Genomic DNA, 9,257 nt, shown 5'->3' with positions numbered 1-9,257 from the left:
TTTGCTTTCCCAAAATGCAGCACCTCGCATTTATCTGAATTAAACTCCATCTGCCACTTCTCAGCCCATTGGCCCATCTGGTCCAGATCCTGTTGTAATCTGAGGTAACCTTCTTAGCTGTCCACTACACCTCCAATTTTGGTGCCATCTGCAAACTTACTAACTGTACCTCTTATGCTCGCATCCAAATCATTTATGTGAATGACAAAAAGTAGAGGACCCAGCACCGATCCTTGTGACGCTCCCCTGGTCATAGGCCGCCAGTCTGAAAAACAATCCTCCACCACCACCATCCTCTGTCTTCCACCTTTGAGCCAGTTCTGTATCCAAATGGCTAGTTCTCCCTTTATTCCATGAGATCTAACCTTGCTAATCAGTCTCCCATGGGGAACCTTGTCAAACGCCTTACTGAAGTCCATATAGATCACATCTATTGCTCTGCCCTCATCAATCTTCTTTGTTACTTCTTCAAAAAACTCAATCAAGTTTGTGAGACATGATTTCCCATGCACAATGCCATGTTGACTATCCCGAATCAGTCCTTGCCTTTCCAAATACATGTACATCCTGTCCCTCAGGATTCCTTCCAACAACTTGCCCACCACCGAGGTCAGGCTCACCGGTCTATAGTTCCCTGGCTTGTCTTTACTGCCCTTCTTAAACACTGGCACCATGTTTGCCAATATCCAGTCTTCCGGCACCTCACCTGTGACTATCGATGATACAAATATCTCAGGAAGAGGCCCAGCAATCACTTCTCTAGCTTCCCACAGAGTTCTCGGGTACACCTGATCAGGTCCTGGGGATTTATCCACCTTTTACCGTTTCTTATACAGTAAAAGGGGAGTGGCCAGTTCTCCCAGCTTAGTTTTTCTCTGATTGGGTTTGGTTAGCAAGCAGTAGTCTTGCTGGACCCAAAGGAGCAGGTCTAGGTTGATCTTCCTCTCTCTTGGACTTCTCTCCTATAAGACCCTGGGTTTGATGTTACGTTTTGTGCCAAGGGGTGTTTCTGGGGACTGTTGCAGGTATTGGGTACAGCATCATTGAGTTGGTACAGTCTGTTGGGTTTTCGGTCGGTTAAGTCATTCGGTATTCTGTTCTCTTTTGTTTGTGTTTCATTTGGTTACCTTGCACATAAATTCTGGTTTGTTTAAAACTAATTGGTTTGACCAACTGCGTCTCTCCTGGAATATCTGCATTACACCTGCTTAAAACAAAAAGGTAGGGTTGGGGCCACTTCCTTGAAAAGGTTTGAGGGGGTCTGGCCTGGTCCATAACAAACGTAAATCAGGAGAGGCAAGGGTCCCAATATTTATGAAGGTGGTAGTGTTATGATGAGCTGTAAGATGCTGTCTGTACTTTCTGCTGGATAGAAAAGCTCAAATGGCAGTATTTTGAAGATGGTTTTGTATCTGCTTCTTATTGGAGCTTGCTGTGCAGAAAACTGATCACTTTTGCCCATATCACAATTGTGAGTGCACTTCAAAAATATGTTGTTGGCGTTTGGTCATGGAATGTACTATTTAAATACAATGTTAAAAATTCTTTCACAGGATGTGAGTGTCACTGACAAGGCCAGCACTTTTTTTGCCCATCCCTCATTCCCCTTGAGATTGTTCAGCCATTTCAGAAGACAGTTAAGAGATGATCACACTGCTGTGGGTATAGATTCATGTGTACCCCAGATGAGGTAAAGATGACAGATTTCTTTCCCTCAACGTTGTTAGTGAACCAGGCGGGTTTGATGTTTTTTCTAAGTGATAACCCACAGTTTTTGTATTATTTAACAGTTCTCTCTGTTATGTAATCTACCCAGGACTAATTAATTAAGAAGCAGCAAGAACACACAAGACATATTATTGTAAGGTAATTCTTGAATATCATTGATATTAATTTGCCCTGAGTTGGAGTCCAAGTTTGAAGTTTTACAGATCATGTCTTTTTTCTGTATTTTTATTTGTGGACTGAAAATAGGAAAACAACTGATTAAAAATCAAATATTGTTGAAGGATTATAGCACTTTCTAATAGCAAGTAACTTGTCACTCATTGTGAGTGTTGTGTACACAGCTGCTGGCTGAAGCAGTCATGGACAAAATGGAGATTCAGTTGGCAATAAAAAGTTGATTGTTCTGTGGATTAGAGACCAGTTGTCAATGACAAAGGCCTTCTTGCCTGCTAACAAAAATGTGATTGGCTTCCAGGTCACTGAATGGCTTGGGGCTGTGTACAAGATTGTGAGAAGCCATCAGATTGGCTATCTCCATTCTCTGCAGTAAAACAACTTAAGCCTGAAGAAACAGCAGTTACTATAAGTTGTGATTTTTAATTAATTAATTAAGTCAGAAATCTTTATAAATGTTAACCAGTCACCCTGTACCTCCTAAAAGCAGGTGAAAGGATTTGAAAAAAGATGGAGAAGCAGCATGCTGATCAGCATGGAAAATCATGAAGAACATGAATAGGGTCAATAGATAAGATCTTTTCCCTGGGGTGGGGGGAGTCCAGAACTAGAGGACACATGTTTAGGGTGAGAGGGCAAAGATTTAAAAGGGACCTAAGGGGCAACATTTTCATGCAAAGAATGGTGCTTGTATGGAATGAGCTACCAGAGGAAGTGGTGGAGGCTGGTACAATTACAGCATTTATGAATAGGAAGGATTTAGAGGGATATGCGCCAAGTGCTGGCAAATGGGACTAGATTAGATTAGTATATCTGATTGGCATGGACGAGTTGGACCAAAGGGTCTGTTTCTGTGCTGTACATCTCTGTGACTCGATGAGGGTGACCTCAGCAAATCCTGTGACCTGAGATCACTGAGTTGCTTTCCCAGTGTTTCCTTGCACCCATAACACCTACTTATTTTTCCATGTCTCTGTGTGTGTATATGTATAGGGGCAAGTTTAAGAGGGGGTAAAGCTTTAGTGTGTATGGATGGGAGTTTGTAAGGAGATCAGTGTTTTGGTTAGAATTAAGCTTACAATTCATAGTTGTTTACCTGCAGCTTTAGTCTTATTTATTTGTAATCAGTAATAATTCTTGTTAAATGCAGAACCCTTGTCTGTGCTTTCTGTTAACCTGGGTCTAAAAAACAAGTGGGAAATTTTGCATACTTTTATATAACATTTAACTTTAGTCATAACTTTGGGAATAGAAGGGCTTGATTTTCCATGTGCTATCCAAGTGAGGCATTATAAAGAACAAAGAAGTATTGCATGCATTCTTCTTTATAGTTGTTGCAGTTAGCACATGACTGCTGAAAATGCTAGAGGTCCTTTAATATGGCTGAAGCGATAATATTTCATTGTAATCGTAAAACACCAAAGACAAATTTCCACAATTACTTATGATATACAGAACAGAAGATGGTCACTCAGCCCAACTAGTCCTTATTAGCATTCATACATCTAAATGCTAAATTAGATGTATACCTAACCTCCCCGCATGTGTTTCTTTGCTATATTTACAAGTGAACTCTGTGTCACCACGTCCAGCTGTAAACAGGTTCCTGGTGCTGAGACTGTCAGATAGTTCTAGCTGTGTGATAAGGAATCAATGTGCAGACACCAGGATGCCGATTTGAGTCAAATGCATCTTAAATGATATCATGGGTAGAAATTTTTACAGTATCTTGGTGTGTTAGATTGGACTGTTAAATTCCCCAGATGGCTGCCCCACCCATAGAAAAATAGAAAATAGGAGCAGGAGTGGGCCATTCAGCCCTTCGAACCTATTCCACCATTCAATCTGATCATGGCTGATCACTGAACTCAGTTCTTTGTTCCCACTTTCTCCCCACACCCTTTGATCCCTTTAGCCCTAAGAACTACATTTATCTCCTTTTTTAAAAGATTCAATGTTTTGTCCTCAACTGCTCTCCGTGCCAGAGAATTCCACAGGTTCACCACTGTCTGAGTGAAGAAATTTCTCCTTATCTCAGTACTAAAAATGGCCTCCCCCACATCGTTATTTTCCTTAGGCCTGTCATTTTACAGAAGGACAAGTGAGGCCTGCACTGATCAGCCTTACCTGGGATTCATTTTAGTGTACAATTAATGACTGCTTAAGTGCTCTCCCAGTCTCAAATTGAGACTGATGCAAGGAGTTCAGAAGCAATGAGGAAGTCTGGATGGTTACTCTGCTCAGGTCTTGGCCAGAAGGTGGAAAGGAATGCCTCATTCAATGGCCTCCTTCCTACATTGGGCACTCCCCATAAGGTCTGCTTTCCACCTTCCTTACAATACGCGGGTGCTTGTTTCTCCAACCACACCGCATCACCTTCTGTCCACATTCCAAACCACCTTTCCCCAGGATGTTTCACATCCACTCCTCTCTCTCTGAAATAGCCACCAGAGCTTGGTCTCGGGGACATAGAGTCTTGGGACTGCATGGAGTTCCAGCAGTGACCTCTACTGCTTCTAGCACTGCTGAGACTACAAAGCTGCTGGCCAATCAGACTGGCTGGCAGTTCTCGGAGGTGTGACTGCCTCCTGAGTGAAGGGCACATGTCCAGCCAATGATTGGTCTTGGAGCATTCAAAGGCAAAATGGCATCTAGTTTGGCAATGATGTGTTCCCACCTACTCCTTGGGTGGCAGAGCAGGAAACCTCCATCCAAAAAGTATTGGCCCAAACATGACCTGTGCACATTGGTTCATCACATTTATAGGGCCATGAATTAGTGGTAATTAGCAGAAGAACGAGATTGGAGGTGAGGGGAATATATTACATGGTAGACCACTTCAGGCTTGAAGGAATGTACACCTACAACAGATCCCAGCCATTTAGGGTCAGTAAGTGGGTCAAAGGCTGGTGTAAGAATGATGAAGTAGGATTGAGTGTCTAAATTGTCTACATCTGTTAGCTCCTATGTTACATTGTCAAAGCTACTGCACCATTCAGTACAATTCCACACTCTCCCAGTAATTACCTGGAGGTCACAGGAGGCTCCTGTTGCTACCACATCATCCTGCTTTCAGTGTTTAAAATAACACAAATGCAAGTTTGATAATTAAAACAAATAAACTCCAAAATTATATTTTGACACTTTTTAAGGTATGAGTTGGAAGTGTGTAATTGCAGTTCCCTGGTCTTGTCTGTTTCAATTTCATTTCACAAAATCTGCTTGATCTGAACAGCATGAATCAAAATTACACTCTTTTAAACAAAAACCGCTTTTGTGAGTGAACTTTTTAAAGGGGAAAGCTGCCAGCTCAAGGAAAGTATTATTTCAAATTTGGATACAGCCATAGCATCAAGCACATCCCAGATCAGGCAGAACACAAGGAGATGCAGGGTGAAATCCTATCTAATCTGCTCCTGCAATACTGCTTCATTTCTTTAGCACTCGGTCCCTTTGCAGGACGTGTACACCTGTATGTGCAGATCAAGCTGCATGGGGCCAAATTCTGAACTTCAAGAAGATTTCAATCTTGAGAGTCTGTGACAGCAGAACCAATGATTCAGGTAATGTAAATGAATGTTTACCGAGGCATTAAGCTAAATCAGTCTGGTTCTCCTTCAGTCGTGACAACATGAGCAAAGTCACGCCAGGATGAGCAAACAGTTGACATCAACTCATCAACCATCACAAAATGATGCTAGATTTGTGAAATATAGTTTCCAAACCTGAATGTGCAAAACATCTGATGACTGTTTCAGATCTGGCATCCTAAGGAGTGTGCATTTTCTGCCTACATTACAGTCAATGGGTCAGCCAGCACAGAAAAGGGCCTTCAGCCCATCAATTCTGCACTGACCCATCTACACTAATCCCACTTTCCAGCACTAGGCCCAATTCCAATAACAGGGGTATTGGAGGTCATTTAAACAGGAACCAGATTTCTTGACCTTTGATTAACTGAAGTGTAAAAGGTTCCACAAATTTAATGTTCTGAGACAGAATGCCCGAGCAAAGGTAGTCTTTTGTTCAACACAGTGAGGATACAACAACAGTGACATACAAAATCAGATATCTGACTTGTCTTTAAATAGATTTTTGTTTCTTTAAAAAGGCAAACTCGTGACTTAAGTAACTTTAAAAATCCAAATTTCTTAATCCATGGTATAAATCCACTAATTACAATGAAGGCTTGTTAAAACCTATAAGCAGCATGTTTGTAACTCTTGACCTCATGCATGTAACAGAAGTTCACTGTAATGTATCTACTTTATGTCACTGTTAAATGTCTGACCCTTTGACATCTCTTACTTAACCCGAACTTAATGCAATAATACATCAAAACTGTTCCACCTACTCAAACTGCAAACCAGCCTGTCAATTAGCTCAATGGAATACATCAGCATGTGAACTGTCTGAACTTTCAATTAATCTTTAGTCCCTACCCATTTGAAAGAACATTCCCGCAGTCTTACCAATATATCTTATCTGACCATGTTCTCTGAATGATATAACTAGGATTTTTGCAAAATTAGCATGTTAAATTTTTATAACATTAACTGATTGTAAGTAGTAATAACTAACCCATCAAGAGGTTTCATAGCCCCTTGTGAATAGCATCACAAAATCACAGATTTCATTTTCTCATCCTTTTGTAATTTGGAGTGTGAACCTCTGTTAAACTGTATATTGCACTTATATAAGATTGTGGGGTAGCACAGTGGTCAGTACCGTTGCCTCACAGTATGAGGGACCTGGGTTTGATTCCAGCCTTGGGTGACTGTTTGTGTGAAGATTGCATATTCTCCCCATGTCAGTGTGGGTTTCCTCCCACTGTCCAAAGATGTGCAGGTTTGATGATTGGCCATGTCATACTGTCCAGAGATGAGTAGATTAGGCAGAGCCACAGCGATGGGGTGCCCTTTGGAGGGTTGATATGGGCTGAATGGCCTGCTTTCATACTATAGGGATTCTATGGTTGTCATGCAGTCTTCAATTAAACTATCAGAAACACCCAGTTTATGTTTTTTTTTTCAAACCTGGGCTGTGCTATATTGAGCTGAAGTCCTAGTAGATGAAATCTATTAATGATTATTATTAAAGCATTGTGAAAATGAACTGCCACTGGAAGCGTATTTTTGAACATTGAGATGTACTGACTTGTGTGACTCTTCCTGGAGCATGTTGCTTTAAAAACAATAATAATTATGCCTTCACAACCAGTCTGACCTTAGACACAGCGATCAAAATGTTCCAAAATCCCAACTCACAGCTCAGCATGAGTTTGGTTGAGAAATAATGAATGCACTACTGGAAACAAAGCATTATGGGAAGGATATCCAGAGAGCCAGGAGCTGCCAGAGTAGGAAGGGAAAAGACAGGGTACCTCATGGGGGCAGGCCAATCACCAAACCTGTACATCTTTGGACAGTGGGAGGAAACCCACACTGACATGGGGAGAATATGCAAACTTCAGACAGATAGTCACCCAAGGCTGGAATCAAACCCAAATCCCTCATACTGTGAGGCAGCAGTGCTGACCACTGAGCCACCGTGCTGTCCCACAATCTTGCAAATTGAAGTGGTGGGATCTTAAAAATGTAGAATGCAGCACTGCTCCTGTGCCTCTACTCCATCCCGATGTGCCACCTGGGGGTACCTTGCCCATGATTAAGCTCCAGTGAGGGGAGACAGCAGGAAAATTCCAGTTGATATCTGCAGACCGAGCTGCCTCGGTCCTTAAGGATGTCTAATTCATGACCAACCACTCAATGACAGGTATCTTTTCCCGCCTACAAACCTGGCCTGTTTAAAAATGGCACAGAGGCAGGAACATGCCAGCAAACAGTGACAGGAATTTACAGACATATTTCCTCAGAACCCATGTCTGTGGCCACCTAACATTTGGACCTGATTTCTTTCCTTCTTAGCTGTCCTGCTGCCACTTCTGTGTCTGTGAGAATTGACAAATCCTGTGGAAGTTGCAATTCCTTGACTGCCAGTCAATCTTTTGTACTTTTCCCAATTACTTTTCCCATATTCACCTGTCACTTTTAACTAACTTTCTGAATGTATATCCCTCATTGTTCAAGGTCACTTCCCAGCAGAGGTCACTGGAAAGCAATTAGGAATGGGAATTCAACCAACATTCTCAACCCTCGCTCCCAGTAGGTGAGTTGGGCTGATTCAATGAATAGCTGTTAACTCAGCCCAGGTTATTAAATACCTGAGTTTAAATGCTGATTAGACAGAGCCCACTCACACTCCACAAACTCAGATTAGTTGTTCCTCATACAAAGTATTTTTAAACAACCTGTTGGTATGTTTTATTACCTGAAGCCAGGCCTCCGAGCTCTGTGCAGGGATATTACCGGGAGGGTTGTTTTTCAGACGTGAGTTCTGTGACCAGTGGAGTGTCATAAGGATGGTTGCTGCGTCCACTACTTTTCATCATTTATATAAATGATTTGGATGTGAGCATAAGAGGTATGGTTAGTAAGTTTGCAGATGACACCAAAATTGGAGGTGTGTGGACAGTGAAGAATGTTACCTCAGATTACAATGGGACCTTGATCAGATGGGCCAATGGATTGAGCTGTGGCAGATGGTTTTTAATTCAGATAAATGCAAGGTGCTGCATTTTGGGAAAGCAAATCTTAGTAGGACTTATACACTTAATGGTAAGATCCGAGAGAGTGTTGCTGAACAAAGAGACCTTGGATAGCTCCTTGAAGCGGAGTCGCAGGTAGATAGGATAGTGAAGAAGGCGTTTGGCATGCTTTCCTTTATTGGTCAGAGTATTGAGTACAGGAATTGGGACGTCATGTTGCGGCTGTACAGGACATTGGTTAGGCCGCTTTTGGAATATTGCGTGCAATTCTGGTCTCCTTCCTTTTGGAAAGGTGTTGTGAAACTTGAAAGGGTTCAGAAAAGATTTACAAGGATGTTGCCAGGTTTGGAGGATTTGAGCAATAGGGAGAGGTTGAACAGGCTAGGGCTGTTTTCCCTGAAGCGTTGGAGGCTAAGGGGTGACTTTATAGAGGTTTACAAAATTATGAGGGGCATGGATAGGATATATAGACCAAGTCTTTCCCTTGGGTTGGGAGAGTCCAGAACTAGAGAGCATAGGTTTAGGATGAGAGGGGAAAGATATAAAAGAGACCTAAGGGGCAACTTTTTCACACAGAGGGTGGTACGGGTATGGAATGAGCTGCCAGAAGAAGTGGTGGAGGCTGGTACAATTGCAACATTTAAAAGGCATTTGGATGGGTATATGAATAGGAAGGGTTTGGAGGGATACGTCCCAGGTGCTGGCAGGTGGGACTAGATTGGATTGGGATATGTGGTCAGCAAGGACG

At 42.2% G+C, this 9,257-nt stretch overlaps 1 long non-coding RNA gene across 1 annotated transcript in view; it reads left to right on the top strand.

The window, feature by feature from the left end:
• LOC122565405 overlaps positions 1–1,846 on the top strand; it is a 100,032-nt gene extending 98,186 nt beyond the window's left edge. The window contains exon 3 of the long non-coding RNA XR_006316158.1: positions 1,817–1,846. This is a non-coding gene — a long non-coding RNA (uncharacterized LOC122565405). The remainder of the gene's footprint in view (positions 1–1,816) is intronic.
• Positions 1,847–9,257: the final 7,411 nt, after the last annotated feature.

Source organism: Chiloscyllium plagiosum, chromosome 31 (assembly GCF_004010195.1).
Source record: "Chiloscyllium plagiosum isolate BGI_BamShark_2017 chromosome 31, ASM401019v2, whole genome shotgun sequence".
In the NCBI taxonomy this organism is placed as follows: Eukaryota; Metazoa; Chordata; class Chondrichthyes; order Orectolobiformes; family Hemiscylliidae; genus Chiloscyllium; species Chiloscyllium plagiosum.
This window is presented reverse-complemented; position numbering and strand designations above follow the sequence as displayed.